The 24,654-nt window shown below is 42.7% G+C and overlaps 1 long non-coding RNA gene across 1 annotated transcript in view; it reads right to left on the bottom strand.

Annotated features, from left to right (window-relative positions):
• LOC118081307 (uncharacterized) overlaps positions 1-23,636 on the bottom strand; it is a 39,097-nt gene extending 15,461 nt beyond the window's left edge. Inside the window, exons 1-2 of the long non-coding RNA XR_004692056.3 lie at positions 22,745-23,636; positions 3,261-3,308 (exon numbers count right to left, since the gene is read on the bottom strand). This is a non-coding gene — a long non-coding RNA (uncharacterized LOC118081307). The remainder of the gene's footprint in view (positions 1-3,260; positions 3,309-22,744) is intronic.
• Positions 23,637-24,654: the final 1,018 nt, after the last annotated feature.

The following is a 24,654-nucleotide window of genomic DNA, read 5'->3' as shown; positions in this document are numbered from 1 at the left end:
TCCCGTAGAAGAAATGGAGTGGCTCTCATAGTCAACAAAAGAGTGGCAAAAGCTGTAATGGGATGCAATCTCAAAAATGACAGAATGATCTCGATACGAATCCAAGGCAGACCTTTTAACATCAGAGTAATCCAAGTCTATGCACCAACTACCAGTGCTGAAGAAAGTGAAATTGACCAATTCTATGAAGACTTACAACACCTTCTAGAAATGAAACCAAAGAAGGATGTTCTTCTCATTACAGGGGATTTGAATGCTAAAGTAGGGAATCAAGAGATAAAAGGAACAACTGGCAAGTTTGGCTTGGAGTTCAAAATGAAGCAGGACAAAGGCTAATAGAGTTCTGTCAAGAGAACAAGCTGGTCATCACAAACACTCTTTTCCAACAACACAAGAGACGACTCTACACATGGATATCACCAAATGGGCAGCATCGAAATCAGATTGATTATATTCTCTGCAGCCAAAGATGGAGAAGCTCTATACAGTCAGCAAAAACAAGACCTGGAGCTGACTGTAACTCAGATCATCCGCTTCTTATAGCAAAATCCCAGCTTAAACTGAAGAAAGTAGGAAAAACCACTGGGCCAGTAAGATACAATCTAAATCAAATCCCTTATGAATACACAGTGGAAGTGAGGAACAGGTTTAAGGATTTAGATTTGGTGGACAGAGTGCCTGAAGAACTATGGATGGAGGCTCGTAACATTATCCAGAAGGCAGCAGCGAAAACCATCCCAAGGAAAAGGAAATGCAAGAAAGCAAAATGGCTGTCCAACGAGGCCTTACAAATAGCAGAGGAGAGGAGGCAAGCAAAATGCAAGGGAGATAGGGAAAGATACAGGAAACTGAATGCAGATTTCCAAAAAATAGCAAGGAGAGACAAGAGGGTCTTCTTAAATGAGCAATGCAAAGAAATAGAGGAAAACAATAGAACGGGGAAAACCAGAGATCCGTTCAAGAAAATTGGAGATATGAAAGGAACATTTCATACAAAGATTACCATAATAAAGGACAAAAGTGGTAAGGACCTAACAGAAGCAGAAGACATCAAGAAGAGGTGGCAAGAATATACAGAGGAATTATACCAGAAAGATATGGAGGTCTTGTACACCCCAGGTAGTGTGGTTGCTGACCTTGAGCCAGACATCTTGGAGAGTGAAGTCAAATGGGCCTTAGAAAGCACTGCTAATAACAAGGCCAGTGGAAGTGATGATATTCCAGCTGAACTATTTAAAATTTTAAAATATGATGCTGTTAAGGTGCTACACCCAATAGGCCAGCAAGTTTGGAAAACTCAGCAATGGCCAGGGGATTGGAGAAGATCAGTCTACATCCCAATTCCAAAGAAGGGCAGTGCCAAAGAATGCTCCAACTACCGCACAATTGCGCTCATTTCACAAACTAGCAAGGTTATGCTTAAAATTCTACAAGGCAGGCTTAGGCAGTATGTGGACCGAGAACTCCCAGAAGTGCAAGCTGGATTTCGAAAGGGCAAAGGAACCAGAGACCAAATAGCAAACATGCGCTGGATTATGGAGAAAGCTAGAGAGTTCCAGAAAAACGTCTACTTCTGCTTCATTGACTATGCAAAAGCCTTTGACTGTGTCGACCACAGCAAACTATGGCAAGTTCTTAAAGAAATGGGAGTGCCTGATCACCTCATCTGTCTCCTGAGAAATCTCTATGTGGGACAAGAAGCTACAGTTAGAACTGGATATGGAACAACTGAGTGGTTCAAAATTGGGAAAGGAGTACAACAAGGTTGTATATTGTCTCCCTGCTTATTTAACTTATATGCAGAATTCATCATGTGAAAGGCTGGACTAGATGAATCCCAAGCCGGAATTAAGATTGCCGGAAGAAATATCAACAACCTCCGATATGCAGATGACACAACCTTGGTGGCAGAAAGTGAGGAGGAATTAAAGAACATTTTAATGAAGGTGAAAGAGGAGAGCAAAAAATATGGTCTGAAGCTCAACATAAAATAATAATAATAATAAGATCGTGGACTGGTTCCATCACCTCCTGGCAAATAGAAGGGGAGGAAATGGAGGCAGTGAGAGATTTTACTTTCTTGGGCTCCTTGATCACTGCAGATGGTGACAGCAGTCACAAAATTAAAAGACGCCTGCTTCTTGGGAGAAAAGCAATGACAAACCTAGACAGCATCTTAAAAAGCAGAGACATCACCTTGCCTACAAAGGTCCGTATAGTTAAAGCTATGGTTTTCCCAGTAGTGATGTATGGAAGTGAGAGCTGGACCATAAAGTAGGCTGATCGCCGAAGAATTGATGCTTTTGAATTATGGTGCTGGAGGAGACTCTTGAGAGTCCCATGGACTGCTAGAAGATCAAACCTATCCATTCTTAAGGAAATCAGCCCTGAGTGCTCCCTGGAAGGACAGATCGTGAAGCTGAGGCTCCAATACTTTGGCCACCTCATGAGAAGAGAAGAATCCTTGGAAAAGACTCTGATGTTGGGAAAGATTGAGGGCACTAGAAGAAGGGGACGACCGAAAACGAGATGGTTGGACAGTGTTCTCGAAGCTACAAACATGAGTTTGGCCAAACTGCGGGAGGCAGTGCAGGACAGGGGTGCCTGGCGTGCTATGGTCCATGGGGTCACGAAGAGTCGGACACAACTAAACAACTAAACAACAACAACAAGTATTAACGGCACACCAGGGATTATTTTACAGATACAGAATGGATAGCTTAAAAAGGAAAACTGGTCTAAAATGAATGTTGTATATTTAATTATAATTATTGGACCTATGCAGAAGTGATGCTTTTCTTGTCCACTTGTTCATCTCCTCCAGTGAGGATAAAGGCATTGGCATTTATTTATTTTAGTATACATGTGCTCTGAAATTGTACTGCTAATCACAGCTCATCAACAGCTCAAGCTTCCTGGAGGTGGAAGTGGAGAGAGCTTGCCATACGAAACCCCTGAATGCAATTTTACCAGGGGAAAGAATTGTGTCATCCTGACTTTCTAGGGAGAGGAGAAGCTTTAAAAATAGTAATAATAATTTGTCTTTCCAGAACAAATTATTTCTAATTTATAAGATGATGGATTGCTTAAAAATCTCGATTGTTTAAATTATTTGGTCAACATTCCAAATAATATCAAGGACAATGCCCATTGGCTAAAAAGCTGAAACACCCACAAGGGGGTTCCACATCCTATCTTTCCTTCTTCCAAAGGAGCCAAAATTCAGACATTTTAGGGTGACTCTTGTTAACGTAACTCACCAGCTTTATCTCAAGGACTAGTCATCAACCCTGCAGTTATTTCTTGTTCTGGAAAAGGGAAGGGGAATAACAGAAAAAAAGAGATGAGAAATCCAGGTTTAAATAATATACAAAACAAGTGAGAGCTCTGTTTTTTTAAAAAAAACGAAAATATTTTTGAAACAAAAATAGTTGAGGTCTTTGAAAGTAGTGCAAAGGAGGCAGATGGTGCCATTGTGATAGCTGAATCTGATTATTCATTTTTTTTCCCTCAGTCTTTATCAGTCTAATGAGCAGAGTGATAGAGTAATGATCTGTGACTGCTAACATGTTCTGGCAATGCAGCCACCAGTTAAGGATATTCTCAGGCTTCATAGTGTTGGTACAAAATTGGCAACGTTTGGATGCCCAGCATACACTGCTGGATTTGGTACAGGGCTGGGGAGGGTACGTTATATAAATTTAGTGTGGACTAATGGGCTGAATGTTGCATCTCTGAATCTCTGCCAGAAGAAGTTTTACCCTACCCTCTTTGGTCAGAATGGGGACATGGAGGAGATACATAATGTGGTTCTACCAACTGCCTGGGTTTTCAGATCCACTGGGGCAACCCACCCACCTTTCCCGGGCCAGTAGTGTGGGGGCTAGTCAGCCACATTTTTAGATACATGGTGCCTGTCTGTTAATTTGCATGCATTTATATGCCTGTGCATTCAAATAAGGTGTGTGTGTGTGTGTGTGTGTGTGTGTGTGTGTGTGTGTGCACGCACCTGTGTGTATGACCCCTAGCAATTCAAAATAACATGTGAACAAGAGGCACCCTGAATGGCAAAAACAGTGTCTGTCTCTGGTATATCAGCAGAGTTGAAATATATGCATATGTAGGTTAATATGTAGGTTAAAAAAGCAGAGACATCACCTTGCCTACAAAGGTCTGTATAGTTAAAGCTATGGTTTTCCCAGTAGCGATGTATGGAAGTGAGAGCTGGACCATCAAGAAGGATGATCGCTGAAGAATTGATGCTTTTGAATTATGGTGCTGGAGGAGACTCTTGAGAGTCCCATGGACTGCAAGAAGATCAAACCTATCCATTCTTAAGGAAATCAGCCCTGAGTGCTCACTGGAAGGACAGATCGTGAAGCTGAGGCTCCAATACTTTGGCCACCTAATGAGAAGAGAAGAATCCTTGGAAAAGACCCTGATGTTGGGAAAGACTGAGGGCACTAGGAGAAGGGGACGACAGAGGACGAGATGGTTGGACAGTGTTCTTGAAGCTACGAACATGAGTTTGACCAAACTGCGGGAGGCAGTGGAAGACAGGAGTGCCTGGCGTGCTATGGTCCATGGGGTCACGAAGAGTCGGACACGACTAAACGACTAAACAACAACAGGTTAATTTAGCCATGAAAAAAAAAATGTGGATTCAATGACAGAGGGCAAACTTGTGGAAATTAGGTCTGCCAATGGATGTTAGTCATGCTGGCTATATGGGAACAGTCTCTGGTCTAAATGCTGCATAATTTTAGCTGCTGAAGAGTAATCGTCTTCCTGCGCTACTTGTGCGCTTCCAGGAGGCATCTACTTGACCTTGGTAGACTAGATTAACACCTGGGCTGCTCTTTTGGGTTTGCAGCCCCCATTGGGCCAACATAATTTGGGAAGAGCTCCTGATGTGTTCCAATGGTGACCCAGTGCACGTAGTTTTAGGAGAGGTGTCTTCTTCCATTCTTTTTTCAATTCTAGCCTTGAATTTGGGCTCTACTCCATGGACCTTTACACATAGTAGCCATTTGTATGCATTTGACTTCATGCACACTGCTGTGGAACAGATGTTGCACTGTTGGGGAGGCAGAATATGCAATAAGGTTAGGGAAGGTGGGGGGGGGCAAACTCCAAAGGTTTGAGAAACACTTTCCTTCACTGAGTGATGATGATATATAAATACATCTCAGTAAGTCAAAAGGAAAATTGTTTTAAACTAAATAAATAAGGCAATGCCTCGGCATCTATATAAAGGCAAAGGTGACGTCCCTTTAGAGTGTGCTCGGACAATTGAAGGAAATTATTGGGTCTCTGTGCTGAGCTCACAGGCTGAGGATTTGCGACAGACAGAGTCCTGTAAGATTCCCCCCCCCCAATGGAAGAGCTTGTGGTTTGCAGCAAAGGCGAGTGTACAGTTTCATCCCCATGGATGAACTGCCGATACCCCTGGATATGGAGCAGTATATTACATACTGTTGTGTTGGCATTTGTCCAGAGAGGATATCTGCTTTGATTCCCTATCTCAGAACATCACACAATGGACGGCAGGATCATGTGGAGGAGAGGGAGCAGGCGAGAAACTGCTTGAAGCCAGACTTTTACAGATGGGTACTTCACTTATGACTCGAGCGGGCAGAGTTGAATTCTCAAGCAGAACGTTCTCTGGACCCCTGACTTAGAGGCAAAGAGGCTGCTGGGAACTTCTTCCATTTGGTTTGCGAGGGGTGCTCCTCGAGAATGTTGTCCTGCCACCTTGGAAGAAAGAAAGGCCGGCAAGTGGAGGCTTACAAAGGCTGGGACATGCCCAGCAGTTCAAGTGGAGGCTTTTTTATAAGATGGTCCTGAGGTGGAAGACCACCTCTTTGCCTCAGCCTGTCACCCATATCTACACAGAGTATGAAATTACCCGCCAGAAGTGCAGGACGGAGGGGGGGGGATTCTCCCATGATTGGCAGAGTGTGCACTTTATTTTGGCCTACTCCACAACCTCTAATTTTGAATGTGGTGATGTTATCTGGCTAGCTGGCATTCAAACCAGGACACAACTGGCACGTAGTGTGGACAGGGAGGAAAAATAGAACAGACTACCCTGGAGAGCACCCTGAGACACCCACGTGGTGATGGGGTACTATCCTCAAAGTCTTAAAAGCAAGCTGGTTCCAGTGTTCTTGAAAGACCACGGACTCAGCTAGATTGGTAAAGATAAAGCGTTTTATATGCATTGTATATGCATTATGGGGACACAGGTGGCTCTGTGGGTTAAACCACAGAGCTTAGAGCTTGCCGATCAGAAGTTCGGCGGTTCGAATCCCTGCGACGGGGTGAGCTCCCATTGCTCGGTCCCAGCTCCTGCCAACCTAGCAGTTCGAAAGCACGTCAAAGTGCAAGTAGATAAATAGGGAACGTACAGCGGGAAGGTAAACGGCGTTTCTGTGTGCTGCTCTGGTTTGCCAGAAGCGGCTTTGTCATGCTGGCCACATGACCTGAAAGCTGTACGCCGGCTCCCTTGGCCAATAATGCGAGATGAGCGCCACAACCCCAGAGTCGGTCACGACTGGACCTAATGGTCAGGGGTCCCTTTACCTTTACCTATATGCATTATATCCCTGTGACACCAGATGGCGCTGTGGAGTTCCGTTTTCGCCAACGCGATTTCTCATACAGAGTTTACGACACATTTAACTGAAATGCTTCTTTGATGTGTCTAGATCCAGCCCACCTTACTCCCTATAACCAGGCCTGATCTGTGTAATATGCAAAGTGTGGTGAGACGGGGTTACGCAACTCTCTCTCTCTCTTATGAAATCAAGCTGCCTCTGTCTGCAATTAGTTTTAGGCAGCACGCTAAGCCTAGGTTATTTCGCCAGGCTTTCTTATGAAAATGATTTAGTCTTTTCATAACCTTTTCAAATGACCGATTCTTTACTTTTTGTTTAATGCATTTTGTTTATTTTATTTTATTTGTTGGTTTTAAAACTCATAACCTTCTTCATCACATGTTCACAGTCATTATGCGTGGGGAACAAATTCATTTTGGTTCACATTTAAAGTTGGACTACCTAATCTGCACTTCCTGAAACAATATGCAAATGATTTTGTTGTTGTTGTTGAAATGCACTTGCATGGCAAGGCCCCGAGCCCACCACATTTCTTAGATAATGAAACACATGGGCACCAATACTTTGGGTTAATGGGATAAATAAGGCCACAACTTTATTGGTTACAGATGTGAGCGATATTGGCTTAGGCATTGGAACTGAACCAACTATATCTGACTCCTGCCCATCATGCAGGTAGTCTCATAAGGGTCAACCACCAGTAAGGGGGGGGGGAGCCCTGTTGGTTTACATCAACTGCGAGCTCCCCCAGGGTCCCCAATGGGGTCGTGGCATGGCCCTAGCCCATACCCAGGCTTCGGACAGGAGTCACACACCCGGATCCCTTTAATGGAATACCCTTAAAGAGGAAGGGCAGGTGAAGGTCACAACCTCCCCTCCCATCAACCAGGTTTACCAATGCCTAACCACCACTCGAGCCAAACAGCTCGCCACCAACACCCTCACACCTGCAACACTTCCTAATCTGCACTTCCTGAAACAATTTGTAAATGTTGTTGTTGTTGTTGTTGTTGTTGTTGTTGTTGTTGTTGAAATGCACTTTCCTAAATTATGTAGTTCATTTCTCCAACCAAATAACACGTACAAAAAGGCATATATGAACCAGGGATAACTGAACTTAAAAGTGAATATATTAGTGAAAATAATAAACATAAAATACATTAGGGTAGAGACAATTACTTTGCGAAAATATGCTTGGTATGCAAAATTCCGTACAAACCGTGTGCATAACAGGAGATTCTTGAACTAAAATGCTGGTGTGTTTTCATGAGGACATTAGCAACAATGCAAACTGATGTGGGAATGAGGAGAAGTGAACTTAAATACTGGAAAAATGAGAAACTGAGAGAAACCAAAACTGACATATTTGCTCATCCCTGCTAATGAGTTAAAAAGGACTTTTAAACATGCAGAGAATATTGAAGACAGAGATGAGTCAAAGAACCCACATGCTATACACTGGGATAAAGTAATCCATTTATATAAAAATAACTACCGTACTTATTTGCCTTTTTATTTATTTGTTTATTTTAAAAAATGCTTGCTATTGTTTTCTTTCCTGCCAGGCAGCCTGTGGTCTGACTGTGGCAGTGAAATCATTGTCTTTTTGTGGGCTGAACTCTGTCATCCTGTCAACTGGGGAGTGTGACCATCAGAAGGGCAAGGTTAGGTCACTGCACCTGGGACAGATTTGTATAAACAGGCTTTTCCTGCTGTCTGTCTCCCTCCCTTCATGTCCTTGATCCCACCCACAGACTGTTTGAAATTGCAGGCAGGAGTCCTGCAGGGAGAGGAAGAGGGGGGGGGGGGAACCTGGGTGAAGTGAAGATAGTGGCCTGATTGTGTCTTTATATGCATGCTGCTATTTTTTCATCGGAGTTTAAGCAGTGATTAAATTTCCCCCTCTTTCTTCCTTCTCCTGCAGTCACCATGTATTGTAACCATGGAAATATTTGTGACTTGTGGCTTTTATCTGTACAGTTTCCTAGCCAAGATGATACATCTATTTTCTGTAAATTTCAAAGTAGCTTCCATCTTGGTCCCAAATAAATGAAATTTGGGTTCTTTGTACCTTTATACTCAAAATCAAATATATCCCAGCAGGATCATGAAATCATTCTTTCTCCCAGTTAGCAGGGCAGCCCTAAATATGTCTACTCAGAACTCTAAATACACTTCTGCCATTAAATATATGGCAGCAGAACACCCCTGGTTACAACATTGTGCCCAGGCTTCTAAACCTACTGTTTTCCTAAATGTTAGTCTGACCTTAGCAAAATTCCCATTCACCCTACTATAGAATCATGGGTTTATGAATGGATGCTTTTAAAGAATGGGGATCAACTTTAACTTCAATTTTAAGTAATGTGCCAGTTGCGTGTTCAGACCCAGAAACCTCCCCCGTAAATAAATTCACACATGACTCAAATTTTAGTTTGCTTTTTGGCAGAATTTAGGCCACAACTTTATTGATTACAGAAAGTGAGTGGTTGCAGGCTCTGGTTCGACTAGATCCCTGCACCCTTGAAGGTAGCGCTGACCCAGAGCTCTATCAAAGGTCAGCCAAGGGTCCACCACCCAGATGTCCCCCTGGACTCAGGCACGGGCACAACCCCCTCACAGTCCCAGGATTCCTTTAACAGAATAACCTTCACATAGGGATGGCGAGAACATTCTTCCATCCCTATCACCTGAACCAGTGCCTATCCGCAACCTTACAAGTTGTGATGATTTGCTACGCAGCCGGCCAAATCCAAATGGCACCAGCCAGTCAGCCAAGTGGGGGAAAATCCTGTTGTGCCCCTGTCCCAACAACAGATGACACACAATGGCATAGCAAGGTCAAGCACAACAAGCCCTAAAAGTAGGGAGAGGTGGGCGGTGTTCCAAATGCACACACCGAAAGAGGAAGCTCTGGGTCATGTGCATGGGCATATATAGGTCCCTCAATCCGTTTGGACTGTGCCCCATTGGCCAGATTGAACCCAACATCAAGGGACCTACCAATCGGGTGCTGTGGCTGACCAATCTTACCCACCCACAACACAGGGTGTCAGTTTCCAGGTCTCATTGCAACACCCAGGTGTGTCTCCAAGTAACCCATGTAGAAATTTATTTTACATTTTGCATTATATTCAAATCATTTCTTCTAAAGCAATCCTAAATTGCTGTACCATATAACAAGCAAGGTACAGTTTCAGCTAGGAGGAACTTTTACCGTCAATGACCCTTGGTATAATAAGCTGCCTTTATAGTCCCCCAATGAATATGCAGATGGGATTTTGATTGCCTCACAATGGGTGTGCCATAGAGCACCTTCACGAAAAATGAAACCCTAAGGACTCAAATGAACAAGTCATTTATGATGCTTATGCCTTTTGGCAAACACCATCACTTTAGTCTTACCGTAATTAGTAAATAAACCTCCCTGCTTCTGATAAGTAAGCTCCTGGAGTCTATGACTGGGTGTTGAGGTTAAGGACCTGGGGGAAGCCAAGTGTCTGTAATAAGTACATTTCCCCTCTCCTGTTGTGACTAAGTGGTTAGGTCTTGAATCCTGGGAGCTTTTGGCCCAGACAGAGCTGGTTTTTGCCAGGCATGAACAAGGAAAATGGAGCCATGTCATCCCTTCTCCACGAATGGGGCTCAAAATTCATCTCCTGATTCCCAACTCCATTTACTGTGGTGAGCCTTGGGGGATTGCTGCTGTTGTTGTTGTGTGTGCATCCTTCTTGAATTTCCTGGCCCTTCCTCCCCTGGCTGTTTGTAGCAAGAATATTTTATTCCCTGTGTAGCTCTTGAACCCTTGGCCTGGGAGGGGGGTGCCTGCTGTCTGCAGGGGAACAGGGGGTTGGACTGGATGGCCCTTGTGGTCTCTTCCAACTCTATGATTCTAGGATCCCTACCCAGGAGCTTCATATGTGATGGACTCTCTTGTGAACAGCACAAGGAGATTCAAATCCCTGTCTGAATTGATAAACCTGGCAGTAATGGGGCCATTTCTGTTTTGTTTTCTTGGAGCTGGAGTAGTTTGGGTAGCACTGTGGCATCATGTGTGTTTTTGATGTAGGGCTGTGTGCTGGAGACATGTCACAGTGAATTCATTGTAGGCAGCGTGAGGAAGTCAGCACTGGTAAAGCCCATTAGTTATAAAACTAGTGAAGTTTAAGCCTAAATGGCCTCAGCCTCAGCCCAGTATACATGAAGGAGCGTATCCACCCCCATCATTCAGCCCAGATGCTGAGGTCCAGTGCCAAGGGCCTTTTGCTAGTTCTCTCACTGTGAGAAGCAAAGCTACAGGGAACTAAGCAGAGGGGCTTCTCGGTAGTGGCGCCTGCCCTGTGGAATGCCCTCCCATCAGATGTCAAGGAAATAAACAACTATCTGACTTTAAGAAGACATCTGAAGGCAGCCCTGTTTAGGGAAGTTGTTAATGTTTGATGGTTTATTGTGCTTTCAATTCTGTTGGGAGCCGCCCAGAGTGGATGGGGAAACCAGCTAGAGGGGCAGGGTATGAATAAATAAATTATTATTATTATTATTATTATTATTATTATTATTATTATTATTATTTGTTGTTGTGGCTGCTGCTGCTGCTGTTATGTAAGCTTGAGGGCCCCTAATTCCAGAGGGGTCCCAGAAGCAACTTTAGTCCACTTTGTTTAATTTTGGGGGGTCTAGTAGACCCAATTCAAGTCACATGACTCAGATAAAAAATAATAAATTTATTTCAACAATACCTGAAACACATAAAATATGCATTTTTTATTTTTACGGGGAAAAGTACACAAAACCTAATTCCATGTTAGATGGGCTTGCTGAAATAATGAATAAAACACATATGGAACAAACTCCAATTCCCATCATCCCTGACCTTTGGTTGCACTGGCTGAACCTGATGGGAGTTGGAGTCCAACGATCCAGAGGGCTGCAGCTTCCTCACCCCTGTTGTAATGTTTAAACCACCCCTGTATGAGCATCTCTGGTGACACACCTGCTCTAGCGCCATCTAGAGGCACAAGCTGCTGTGGGAACTTGCACCTGCCATTGAATTGCACTGCAGCCTTGGGATTTTCCTTGGGGCTTGCCCATTCCGAAATAGCTCAGAACCAATCTGCCAAACACCTGGCCCTGGACATAATCGCAAACCAATGTGGTGTGTCTACAGGTGCTTAGTCTCCCAGAGTTGCAGAACTGGATGCCACAAATCAATGCCTGACAAAGCGGGAGAGGGTGAGCAGTGAACTCGGTATAAGTGCAAAAAGATCTGAAATCAATACTGGAATGATGTTTGTGGGGTGGGGTGGATTGGGGGGAGAGACCAGGCATTAAAGTATGCAGTCGCTCTCTTTATTTATGAACCTGCCAGACATGTAAAATCTACACCCTGCGGAGTAACTGTAGGTGCTTAATTGACTGCCTGCAAGCAAAGCATTACAATGCCATTACTCCATCAACTGCAAGGGAAGGCACAGTGGGTAAAACCAACTTGTAAGTAAAGTTTTCACACCCCTGCTCGGCAGCTGACTCCCTCGATACCTTTTGGGCAATCCTCTTCCCTTATCCATTCCACGATCACATCCACAGCAACTGAGTTGGGCCAGACCAACTGAGTCTGATGATTAGAAAGAAACTCTGCCACGCAGCAAACATCCAGGCTTTCTAGGAGAGACAGCAGATTCCAGGAGAGATTTTGCTGGAGTACAGCTTTCCTGGAAGGGCTCCATTAACATCCAGTTTTCGTGTTAAAAATCCATTTGGTGCACAGATGGAAGGGGAGAAACAAAACACAGCTCTTCCTGTTTTTTATTTATTTAAACCGTTTGCCTTGCCACAGAGGTCACCTCTCTGGGACCGATGTCAGTGGTATGCAATGAAAACAATGGAGAACCTCTGGGGCATTTTTAACGATGAAGACATATCCTAACTGCAAGGAAAGTTTGGCAGCGCAGAAGCTGTGGAATATCTTCCCTTGGAGCTTCCAAGAAAAGTTTGGGCCTGCCATGTGCTGCGAATGATGCGTTAGGGCAGGGGTGGAAAACTTCAGGCTTGGGGGCCAAATACAACTCTGCAGGCCTCACTGTGTGGTACTTAGGACCCTCATAGGGCCACACAACCGCTATCAGTCAACATTCTGTCTCTCCAGGCCAGACCACTCACTAGCCTTGCTTGATACCTCTCCTTGCCTAGCTGGGATGTGTTGTTGAACTTTGATAATGCCTCTTGTTTGCCTGGATGATGGACAGTGTATGTGAGAATATGCAGGAACTAGAGAACTGTAAAGAGCTAGCATTTGTTTGCTCTGCCCACCATTGCCTCTGGCTCAACCATCATGGGCAACGTTGCCTAGAAGGGTTAGATCAGGCATCCCCAAACTTCGGCCCTCCAGATGTTTTGGACTACAATTCCCATCATCCCTGACCACTGGTCCTGCTAGCTAGGGATCATGGGAGTTGTAGGCCAAAACATCTGGAGGGCCGCAGCTTGGGGATGCCTGGGTTAGATGCCCAAACTTCTGAAGTGATCTGGAATACCAGTACAGATGAAAAGGAAAGAAATAGTAGGAAGGGTAGAGTCCTGGTTCATAGATTTTTTGGGGGGTGAACAGTGCCGAAATAGCATAGCCGTGGGGTCACATAAGCGCCTTCCCTCCATCAGGCAGACAGCCTTCAGTATGAAACATTCTCTTCATATGAACATCGGGTTCCACAAATCCCCATTTCTTGTAGACATTCACACAAGCCCTGTTGCATACAATCCAAGTGTCCTGAAAAAAAGGGGGGACATTCTGTTTTTTTATCTTGACATCCATTATCTCACACACATTTGAGGGCAAGGCAAGAGATCTCGCACAGAAAAAAAAGCACTTTTTTTGGGGGGGGGCGAGAGTGAGGCACGGGTCACGTGACTCTCCTGGGAGCGTGCTGCAGAAGAAGGGCATCCTGGTTTTGAGTCAGAAAAAGTTGGACTGTATGCTATTGGCTGGTTATGATGAACACATGGTGGAAGAAGGAGGGTCATATGTACTGTCACCACTCCCAGTCTCCGCATGTTCTGCCACGTCAACTGGCCCATAGTTGCTGAGACAATCTCAGTACTACTGGCCTTCACAGATGTCCAGGACTGCCAAAACCACATCACGATCTTGCGTTATTAAACTATGCAATTTGCTCCCACAAGAGGCAGTGATGGCCACCAATGTGAATGTCTTTAAAAGAGGATTAGACAAATTCATAGAGGATAAGGCTATCAATCGTTACTAACCCTGATGGCCATGGTCAAAGGCAGCAATGCCTCTGAAAATCAGTTGCTGGAAACTAGAGGAAGGGAAAGTGGCTGTTGTGCTCAGGTCCTGTTTGCTGGTTTTCCATAGGCATCACATCTGGTTGGCCACTGTGAGAACAGGATGCTGTGCTAGATGGCTCACTGTCCTGCTCTAGCAGGCTCTTATGTTCTTATCACACAAACAGAATTATTTCATGTTGGGTTCCTACTACAGTTAGGCATCAGAAAGAGCCGAAGGAAGGAAGCCACCAGACTCCAACAGTTGGAATGTTAGAGACCGAATTTTCTCTCTAAGGAAACAATTACCTCTAAGGAAATTGGGGGTGAAGAGGAGATCAAGAAGAAACTGTTCATTTCTCTTTTCTGAGAACAGCTTGCAGGTGTGTGTATATTTTACTACCCGCACATCCATCTTGATAGTGTTGATGGATTTACTTTTTAAAGCTTACATTCCCCACCAATAAATTCATCATATGGAACATGCTATATCCCAGTAAGGCAGCTGGGATATGGCTTTTATGTTATTTTGTATGCTATTCTGCTGCCATTATTTCAACACTAAATCTCAAGAGAAACCTCAGCATATATATCACCTTCAAAAATTAGTCCCTTTTAATTAAGGAATTGGCAGAGGGCGGGGTGAGAGAGAGAATGAAATGAAACGTATTACGAGAAATGTCGATATGTTGCTACACATGTTAAGAACACCAGAAGAGCCCTGCTGGGTTAGGTCCCTTTGGAACCTCTATGGGACCTACAGTATAGGGAGCCCGGAAACACGGCCTGTGTGCAACAGCAACTGGCCCTGCTTGCAGCTCCCTGCAATTGGTATTCAGAGACATGCTGCTTCCGACAGTGGAAGGAGCACATAGCCGTCATATCAAAACAGGATCAGAGAGAAACCATTGTCTCAAGGGCTTTTCTGATGACACAGCCATGGTCAGGGCTTGTGCAAAGCATGACCCCGCTTGAGGCCTGCAGCTCTTCCACTTACCTCCTCTCTCTCTATTCCAGGCATCCCCAAACTTCCGCCCTCCAGATGTTTTGGACTACAATTCCCATCTTCCCCGACCACTGTTAGCTAGGGATCATGGGAGTTGTAGGCCAAAACATCTGGAGGGCCACAGTTTGGGGATGCCTGCTCTATTCAATAAAACACAGCTACAACCACTAAACAGCTTTTTAAAAGTTATACATAAGATAATTATCAAGGGGGTGGGGGAAACAGAACATCTAATTTTAAAATAAACTTAGGTAACCCAAGTATTTGCATGGTGGTAGTGCTCCTGACCTTGGATCCTGACCTTGGATCAAGCCATGGCCCACTAGTTTCATCAGTTTCATCAGCGTTCTCCAGAAACTGTATAATGAAGGTGCCAATCACAGCTCTGTTGGTGCCAATCACAGCTCTGTGGGGAGGGAATTCCACAACTTAGGGGTCCCCTCTGCCAGGCCGCCACCCCACTGGGCAGAGGAGCTACCACATTGCTATGTTATTAGAGCTGTGGACTTTATGCCATGCTATAGGCTATAGGTAGGAGAAGATAGGACTGGGCTGAGTTCTGAAGTACATCCCAAGGCAAAGTCATGGTGATCTCAGTCCTGCTGCCAAGACTGTGATGAACGCATCAATTAGTCATTTTCTGTTACACTTTGTCATTCATATTTATCAGGCTATGCCAGAGAGTCAAGGGCGATAGAATCCCTCAGAGAAAGTTGCTTGTTGTATCAAAGCAGGAACACCAATGCCTTGTTCATCATGCTAAGCAAGGCCAGGTATGTTTTTGTAACCTTTGGTGTTGGGGGCACTTTTTTGTGGGGTTCTGTTTGTGTGCACAGCCAGTTGCTGTGTACCTTGGCAGAGACAAGCCTGTCTCCAAGATGAAGAAAGCTATTTCCATCTTTTAATAAGTCGTTCCAAGTTTCCTGTGATGTTATAAATAAGTGGGGCGAGTGGTCAGCCTTATTTGGCTTAATTTGATATGGCAAGAGTTGGAGAGTGGAGGGTAAAAATAATAATAATAAGGAGTCTCAATCTCTGGAGCTGGAATCGGACCAAGATTTTCCCCCTTTCTCCCTTTCCAAATGTGATAAAGGTTTATCGCAAACTCTGCCTATCATTGCAACTGATACAGTGCCTGGCCTTCATGTCTATATTTGTTCAAGGGCTCTGCTCATGGTCAGGCCCCTGCATGCTTGGTGCATGAGGTCACCCTGAGCTGGGCTTGCTTTGGGGAGCTGGCAGCTAGGCTGACAAATGTTGCCTAAAGTGCTTGTCCTTCAGGATAAATGAAAGTGCTTGTGAAACAAGGCCAATTAACTGGAAGTGGAGACGCACCCTGCAAGTTTGTAATGTATTAAGGGCACTAATGCCATATTTAATATTCCTTTCAGCATCTTGTACAGGGCAGGTTCGGAGCAAGGGGCAGCATTCTTCAGAGCAGTTGTTCTAAAGCTCTGCTGTGCCAAGAACAAGTCTAAAAGAAACGGTGTCACACAGAAGAATTTCCCTTGTGTGTTAAAGGCTTATCTAATATAGTTTCATGTCCGTCCGTCCCCCACTGGTCAGTTAGAGGCCTATGGGAAGCCTGCAGACTTGACATGAGTGCAATTCTGGGGCATCTAGACCAGTGCAGAATACACCACATGCTGGCTGTTAGCCAAGATCCCAGGCAGAGGAATTTGCCAGCTCTGCTAGCCATACACCTTCTAATTGGGGACCACTGGTGTTGTCTAGGCTCATTAATTTGGGAGGGAGCTCATTTAGTGCAGCCACTTAATAGGAAAGCAATGGGGGAGAGGGGACCTTCTAATGTTGTGAGGTGACTAAAGGGCTGAAACTGTCCCATCCCGACACACCAATGATAGCAGGAATCTCTCTTTCATATCTGGGTACTGTATGCTTCCCAGCCAAGGTTCTGGACAAGAACTAGTATCCTAAATCATGAAATTACAGAACAATTAGGTCGTGTGTTTTTTTTTAAAGCAAACATTTGTAATTAGTTAGTTAAAATAAAATGTTTGTCTGAATTACCTCTGCTCATTGTCTCTGGCTTCATTGGATGAAGCGGAGAGGAAAAAAACAGACAATTTTTTTTTTTGCTTATAGGTATGAATTTGTTGGGGAAAGTAAACTACCTTAGTTATAAGAAACAGGGTGGAAACAGAGGTAAATGTATTGAGCAGGAACTTCTCCCTTCCTTTTCCTAGCCTTCCTTGAGGAGGAGGAGGATCATGTAAAAATCCATAAAACCTATAATTAAATTGGGATAGCCCCCACCAAACTGCCAATACTGCTTCACAAATTTATCCCTGTATTACTCTTGAGAATTAAAAGTTCTCCCAAATAATAAAAATGCCTTGAGATATGCTTCTGTTTCTGCTTTTTGATTTGTAATGTGGGGGGGGGGGAAGTAACCCCAAATAGTTCCTCTCTGTTATGTATGCATTGGATTAAAATGAATCCTGAGCAAGGTGCCTCAGTGGTATTTGAGGTTTGCAAAAGTTAAAGTGGGATGTTTATGAGGTGGACACAAGTCGAAGCAGGAACTCCTGAAGCACTTCATGGTGTCTCAGTGATCCAGACATAAAAAACACTTATTGGCAAGATTCTGCCAAAAGCAAAAATAATATATCTCATATTCCTTGATGGAATCAAGGGGAAAGAGAGAGCAAGCACAACAGTAGATAGAGAGTATGGAGAAAATTCTATTATGTGACTGTCAGAACTACCTGGTAACCAAAGGGGGTGATTTTACAAGCACTGTCCAATCCTAGTGCTAGGGGATGGGAGGAGTAGCTTTCCTAGAGTGAAACTTATGTCTTGAAGATTAAGGAAAGTGTCAGGAAGGAAATGATGGGCTGGAGAAATCCTTCACAGTAGACTGTTCTAACTTGTAACCAGAGAGAATAAGTTTACCTTGGAGACCAAAGCCCTTTTGTTCTTCCCACACCAAAACCAACTTCTAAACTCCCTAGCCCAGTCCCTGACTGTAATTTGGCAGGTTTCTTACCCAGGGACATCTCTTCCATTTTTTGCAATTTTCAAACCAATTGCCTTCCAAACCCACAGGGGATAGCAAATAATTCATTTTTATGCACCCCCAAACTGTAATATCTGCCTGTATAAGAAAACCACTGCAAACATTCTTCTGAAATTTGACAGGATTTATGCCCTCAGAAGGAGTAACCGTTCCTGAAAATTTCATCTGATTTTGTCTAATAATAATAATTTTTAAAAAGATATATAGTTGTTCAGGGTTGGAATAATATTTTAGGGGTGTCCAGCACAAAAGTCCCTAGATCCACTCAGGAGGGACTGCTATATTCAAAAAATTCCATTCCCTTTTGTCAAAAGCAAAAGCATAGCTATATTTTTTAAATTTCCCAATAGTTAATAAGGGTGTGGGGAACAAAGCAGACTTAAGACTCCCCCCCGCCCCAACTTGATCGGAGCCAAATCAGACTGTTTTAAGAAGTGGCAAACTAGAGTCTAAACTGAATCTTGTGGTCAGTACACACTATTCTCAGCAAGCTCCACTTCAGACAATGTCTAAACTGCATATTTTCTTGTTAGCCAAAGTGATGCCCTGAAGGCAACAACATTATGAACTGAAAAAAAGCAAGGTCTTTTTCTTTAGAATGTCTCAGGTTATATTTTCAGATCAAAATCATTTGCAAAATACAATCCAGATGTATTGCTATAGATATTTCATAGTTACTGCAGAAAGGTATATCAGTGTTGCACACACAAGAAATTAGCTTGCTTGATGAGTCATAATATTAAATAATTTCCTTTTAAAAATATAAAACTAAAACCTCATCTGATTTCATTACATTCTGTGCTGTTATTTCCAAGGTGATAATGTAATCAAGATTGGTCAGAGTGCTCTTCCTCACTGACTCTGCAGTCTTAAGAATATGATTATGCTGGGATATTTCTTAACAAAGCTCCTCTTTGATTTCAGGATGCTGGTTTTATAATGCTGGCAAGAATTGAATCAAGATGAGCTTAGTTTAATTATGAAAGGTATGTCTGTTGGTTCCATACGGGGGGAAAACAAGCTAACCAGAAAAAGTATTCAACTGAACAAATGTCAAGTCTAGCAAAAATAGTGACATTTAGGCTTTCTATACTATTGGCTTTATTTGAAATGCCTCATATGCTTTGCCAAGGAGGAGCAATTTTTGACTTAGGGCAGGAAAGTGGAAACTGTGGACTCCAGACATTGTTGGACAATACCTCCCTGACCACTGGACTGGGGCTGTTGGGACTTGGGCATCTAAATGCATCTAGAGGGGATTTCCCTGCTTTAGGGAAAACCTGGTGACTACATACAGTAAGAATGAGCGCTACCTCCTTGAGTTTCCAGCAGCAACTATGCCCAATGCTAACAAACAACTAAATTTCATTTGTTTTCAAAAAAGCAAAACCTCTCAAGGACACCAACAAGGCAGGGGGGGGGGGGCGCATTGAAATCCACGGGATTTTATTCCAAGCAAGCGAGTTAGGGATTTGGGTGGAAGAACCAATTTCTATTACTGTCCAACTCTCAACCTAAGAGAGACATTAAAAAAACAGCAAGTCAATATCTGAAAAATCAACAATGTAGAACAGCTAAAGGTCTTTTCTGGAAAGCCGAAAGTCAAAAGTACAAGATGATTAATGATGATGGCCTCTATTGATCCTATTAGCAAACAAATTCACAAACAAGTGTTCATTGTACCAGGGAGGTAAAATTCCTATTGCACTCAGGAACCCAGCATTCACTAATTTATTACATGTGAAGCAAGGTCACTGAATGCTTTTCCCACGATCAATGATATTAGAAAATGCATTAATCCTTGGACATGAATCAGTGGCATGGCCCTTGGGAGAATTCACAGGATCCAAAATGACTTTCATTGTGCGTTGGAAGTGAAGCATTTATTTCTTAGCCTCCTGGATGCAATGTACACTTTGAGTTAGCCAAGTATAATCTGTGACTTCTTAGCAATCATCTCACTGCACTTCAGTCCCCTTGGAAAAGTTTTGTGTCTTGGTAACGTATGGCACATTTCTTACCTTCATCACTGCTAAATTTATGTATGCCAAGATAACATTTTGGACACCAACAGAAGAGTAATAAGGTAAGGTAAAAAGGTAATTGACCCCTGGACAGTTAAGTCCAGCCAAATGCGATTATGTAGGAAAAACTCATATCAAATCACGTTGACTCAACATAAAAGGCTTAAAAGGAGAATGTGACTGATGGGTACTAAGTGTGGATGGAAAGAGATGTTTCTTAGCATCTGTGTATTCATTCTGCTCTTAAGTTACTCAAGATACAGAAAAAGCACACGAGGAAGACTAATAATGGGAGTTGAATTTCAATTAGGGTAGGGCTGAATATTCCATTATTTCAATATTCACTGGAAAGAATATTCAACCTAGCCCATTGAACACCAATAACTCACCTTTCTGAGCATTTGCTTTGCTTTGCTTTGATTCCATTGATTGCTTTGTTGTTCCCATTACTGCTTTTTCTGAGAGCTGTTTTCCTCCATGTTTGCCTTTCCTCATCGAAAGGTGATCACAGTGCCATTCAATGCAATCGGTTGCTGCAAACCTACATGCTTTTTGTTCCTAGTGATGTCCCAAAGCCCCACCATCTCAGCCTTACATGCACAGAGATGTGCTTTTGTGTGCATGTGCTCCTCAACCCCATTCACAAATTTATATCATGTCCCTCCTTACATGCCTTTTCTTTTCTGATTACTCTAGTCTAGCTCCCTAGTTGTCCCTTTCTGCATCTTCCCTAGCACTAAAATATCCCCTTTGAGCTGTGATGAACTGTACACAGGTATTCTAACTGTGGTTGCACCATAGATTTGTACAAAGGCATTATGATATTATGATATCCTGCCAACCTAGCAGTTTGAAAGCACCTCAAGGTGCAAGTAGATAAATAGGTACCGCTACAGCGGGAAGGTAAACAGTGTTTCCATGTGCTGCTCTGGTTTGCCAGAAGCGGCTTTGTCATGCTGGCCACATGACCTGGAAGCTATACGCCGGCTCCCTCGGCCAATAATGCGAGATGAGCGCGCAACCCCAGAGTCGGTCACGACTGGACCTAATGGTCAGGGGTCCCTTTACCTTTACCTTTATTATGATATTGGCAATGTTGTTTCAGTTCTCTTCCCTAATGACATGCTTCTGGCTGGAAAAAAAGCATTGATAGCTAACATTGATTAAGAGACTTCCCATTTCATAAAAAGAGTTTTGAATATTGACATGTTTAGATTATCTTTCCCCTTCAGAAGTAGGTGACTCACTACCACATTATCTAATGCTTTAATAAACAATTGAACTTACAGGGCCTGAATTTTGAGGTGAATCATTCCCAAAGAGGCACTGAGATTAGTTTTAACCTGTGTCTAAACTGAACCACTTCAGACAGAAGGTGGTGCTCACATGGAATAATTCCCTTCTGTGCAAAAGGTTACCTGCATGCAGGAAACTATATTATCAAGGAGAAGTGTTCCAGCTTCAACCTCCCTGGATATCCTAGAACCTAGATTTTAATGTGCAGGGAGGTTTTTGCATAGAAGATTCTTCCATTTGCAATATAAAGTGTCCCAACCCAGACACTGGTTTGCCATCCCAGTGAGATCTGGATTAAATTTTAGGGATTTAGTTTCATTGCTTAGATTTTTGTAATATTTTATCTTTATAGTTACAGAGTGGGTGGGATGGAAGCGGGGGAACTTGTTTACAAGCTCTTGGGGTTTTCTATATTGGAAAATTGTTTTTATTATTTTATAGGATGCCAAGTGGCCTTCAGGCATGGATGCCTATAAATGAAATTTATTATTATTATTACTGTTATGATTACCCAATATATTGTGTTAAGCCCCTTGGGTCATAAGTAAAATGTACAATTTTAATGGAAAGGAAATCAATCTTCTACACTGTTGTTGCTAGAGTGGAACAAAAATACACAGGTCTCTCTTTTTTCCATTCTGAATAACAATAATAATGCTTTGAACTTGCATAGTAATTTCCATCTGAGAAACTAAGGCCGCAATCCTGTACCCACTTGCCCAGAAGTAAGCTACATTAAAATCTTTGGATTTAATTTTAAGTAGACATGTGTAGGTTTTCACTACAAAGGTGCTATAAATTGCAATTGCTGTTTAGTTATGCCACACAGGTCTGAGGTTACTAACAAAGAAAAACAAAAGAAAGGAAAATAAGTCTGCATGGGTCTACCTGAAAGACATCTTAGGAGTATATCTAAGATGTTACTCTATCACCAAGAGGCCGGCTGTAGTCAACACATGTATCATGGAAATGGAAGGCTTGTTCAAACGTTATATTAAACAAAGGTATACACTGTCTCTATAAATTTACAAGTGTATGTATGAAACAGTGTGCACTTTTTAGAATCATATAGAATCTATATAATGATTCTATAGAATCTTTATACAGTGGTACCTCGGTTTGCGAACGCAATCCGTTCTGCAGAGGAGTTCGCTTGCCGAGGTTTTCGCTCGCCGAAGGCACACTTCTGCGCACTCGTGCACTGCGCAGATTGCGTCTGCCCATCTGACACCGCAGAACCCGTAAACGGAGGTTTTTGTAAACGGAGCTAGGCGTAAACCGAGGTTCCACTGTAGAATGATAGAATTGTAGAATTGGAAGGGGCCCCAATGATCATCTAGTCCAACCCTCTGAAATGCAGGAATCTCAGCTAAAGCATCCAGGACAGATGACCATTCAACCTCTGCTTAAATACCTCCAAGGAAGGAGAGTTCACTACCTCCCGAGGGGCACTGTTCTACTGTCAAACAGCACTTACCGTCAGGGAGGGTGCCACTACTGAGAAGGTCCTCTGCCTGGTTCCCTGTAACTTTGCTTCTCACAGTTAGGGAACCAGCAAATTATCCTTGGAGGAGGACCTGAGCGTCTCGGCTGAGCAATGGGGGTGGAGACGCACCTACCAGTTCCAGGAATCACAGGTGGGGAAAGTGCTGTTGCATTCAGGGTCTGCTTGTTGGCTTCTATCTATTATGCATCTGGTTGGCCAGAATGTGAAAATAAAATGCTGGATTAGATGTACTTAGTCCACTCTGCTAGTAAATAACTGGCCAACAAATAATCAACCAAGGGTGTTTTGTGTCTTCTGACAATTCTCCTTCAATGCTTTTCCTGTCCCTGTCTACTATGGAAAATTTCTGGAACAAGTTTTTGGGTTTAAGAGGCTGTAGTTTTATTAATGGCCTGACTGGAATCTGATCATTTTATTTATTCTTACTTACTATTAATTGTGTTGTCTTTGCCGTGACTCTTTACCAAGTTGACATCTATAATGCAAACCGCATGGTGACAGAAGATTTTAAATGTATAACTACAGGCAAGTAAATCCTTTGAATGATTTTCTTTCTGGATAAGAAATATCATGTGTATTTTTTCCTGCATCATGACAAGATTCCTGTTTTATCTGCCTTTTATGCAATATAAGCTGTTGATTATATAATCAGCCCATTTGGATTGCCCGTAATTTAATCTGTTTTCAGCAGGTTAAGCAAAAATGATCCTTTAATTGTAATTGATGACTCCAAATGAACTTTCTCATGGTGGGAAAGAAAAGCTGAAGTGCTTCAGATGATAATCAAGTCTTATATTGCAAGCTTTCCTTTCATCCCTCAGGATTCCAAAGTAAGTTACATCTTATTAAACAGAAATATAGCATGAATTATTGGCTAAGTCCAGTGGTAATTACTTACAGTCCTCTGCTCCTTGCTCCCACATTCTGGCATTAGTGGGGACCATCCATTTTTGAGCACATTCTTTGCAAAGACTTTGTGTACAAAATTACCCTCTGGCTTTTTTAAAAGGGGAAACATCCTCATCTGTAAATAAAGGGGGAGGGAGAGATGGAGGAGACGTTGTGTCATGTCACACTTTCAGTCTTCTTAGTGACCTTATGCCACAATATGGTCAATTATTACATACAGCTGCTCTGATGGAACAATTCCAATTTATCTCACCAACACAACACACACACACAGAGATTAAGCTTTTATATGAACAGATTTGGAACTATGCTGTAATAGACCATCTAACAAATCACATCAGGGGAACTGAGGTTTCAATTAAATCTGAATTGTTTTATACTATGTGGTGCTCTTTTCTTCCATATGCTGGCATTTAAATGAAAGCCAATCCACCTTGAAAATACAGAAATCTAATATGTGATTCAGTGTAGCTGCAACTGCATTAATCTGGTATTATTATTATTATTATTATTATTATTATTATTATTATTAGTGCTTTTTTCTGGGGGGGGGACGCAGGGGTAGGTACACATACCCCTAAACATTTTGTGAATCTAACAGGAGAATAAACTTTATTTTTTTAAAAAAAATAGTTTCTTCTCTAGCACGGTGAATTGTCAGTTCCATTGCTACCCCAAATGGCGGCCTCATTTTCTGTCACTGTGTTTCCTGCGTCTCAGACAGATGCGAGTATTTAATGTGTGAAGTAGTATTTTTCCGTATTTGAACTATGAAATGGTGATTTTATTGAGACAAAATGAGAGTACCCCTAAACATTTTTAAAGCACAGGTGATGATGATGATGATGCCTTTAAAATGATTTATATTAAGCTCTCTTTCATTGTAATGGATTTTTTGTGTGCTGAGATACTGAGGGGGGCTGTATTTTTTTATTTTTGGTTCACAGTTTTAAAATGTTCTTAAAAAATTA

This window comes from Zootoca vivipara, chromosome 1 (genome assembly GCF_965207765.1).
Source record: "Zootoca vivipara chromosome 1, rZooViv2.hap1.1, whole genome shotgun sequence".
Classification (NCBI taxonomy): Eukaryota; Metazoa; Chordata; class Lepidosauria; order Squamata; family Lacertidae; genus Zootoca; species Zootoca vivipara.
Note: the sequence above shows the minus strand (reverse complement) of the source record. Positions and strands in the feature narration are given on the sequence as shown.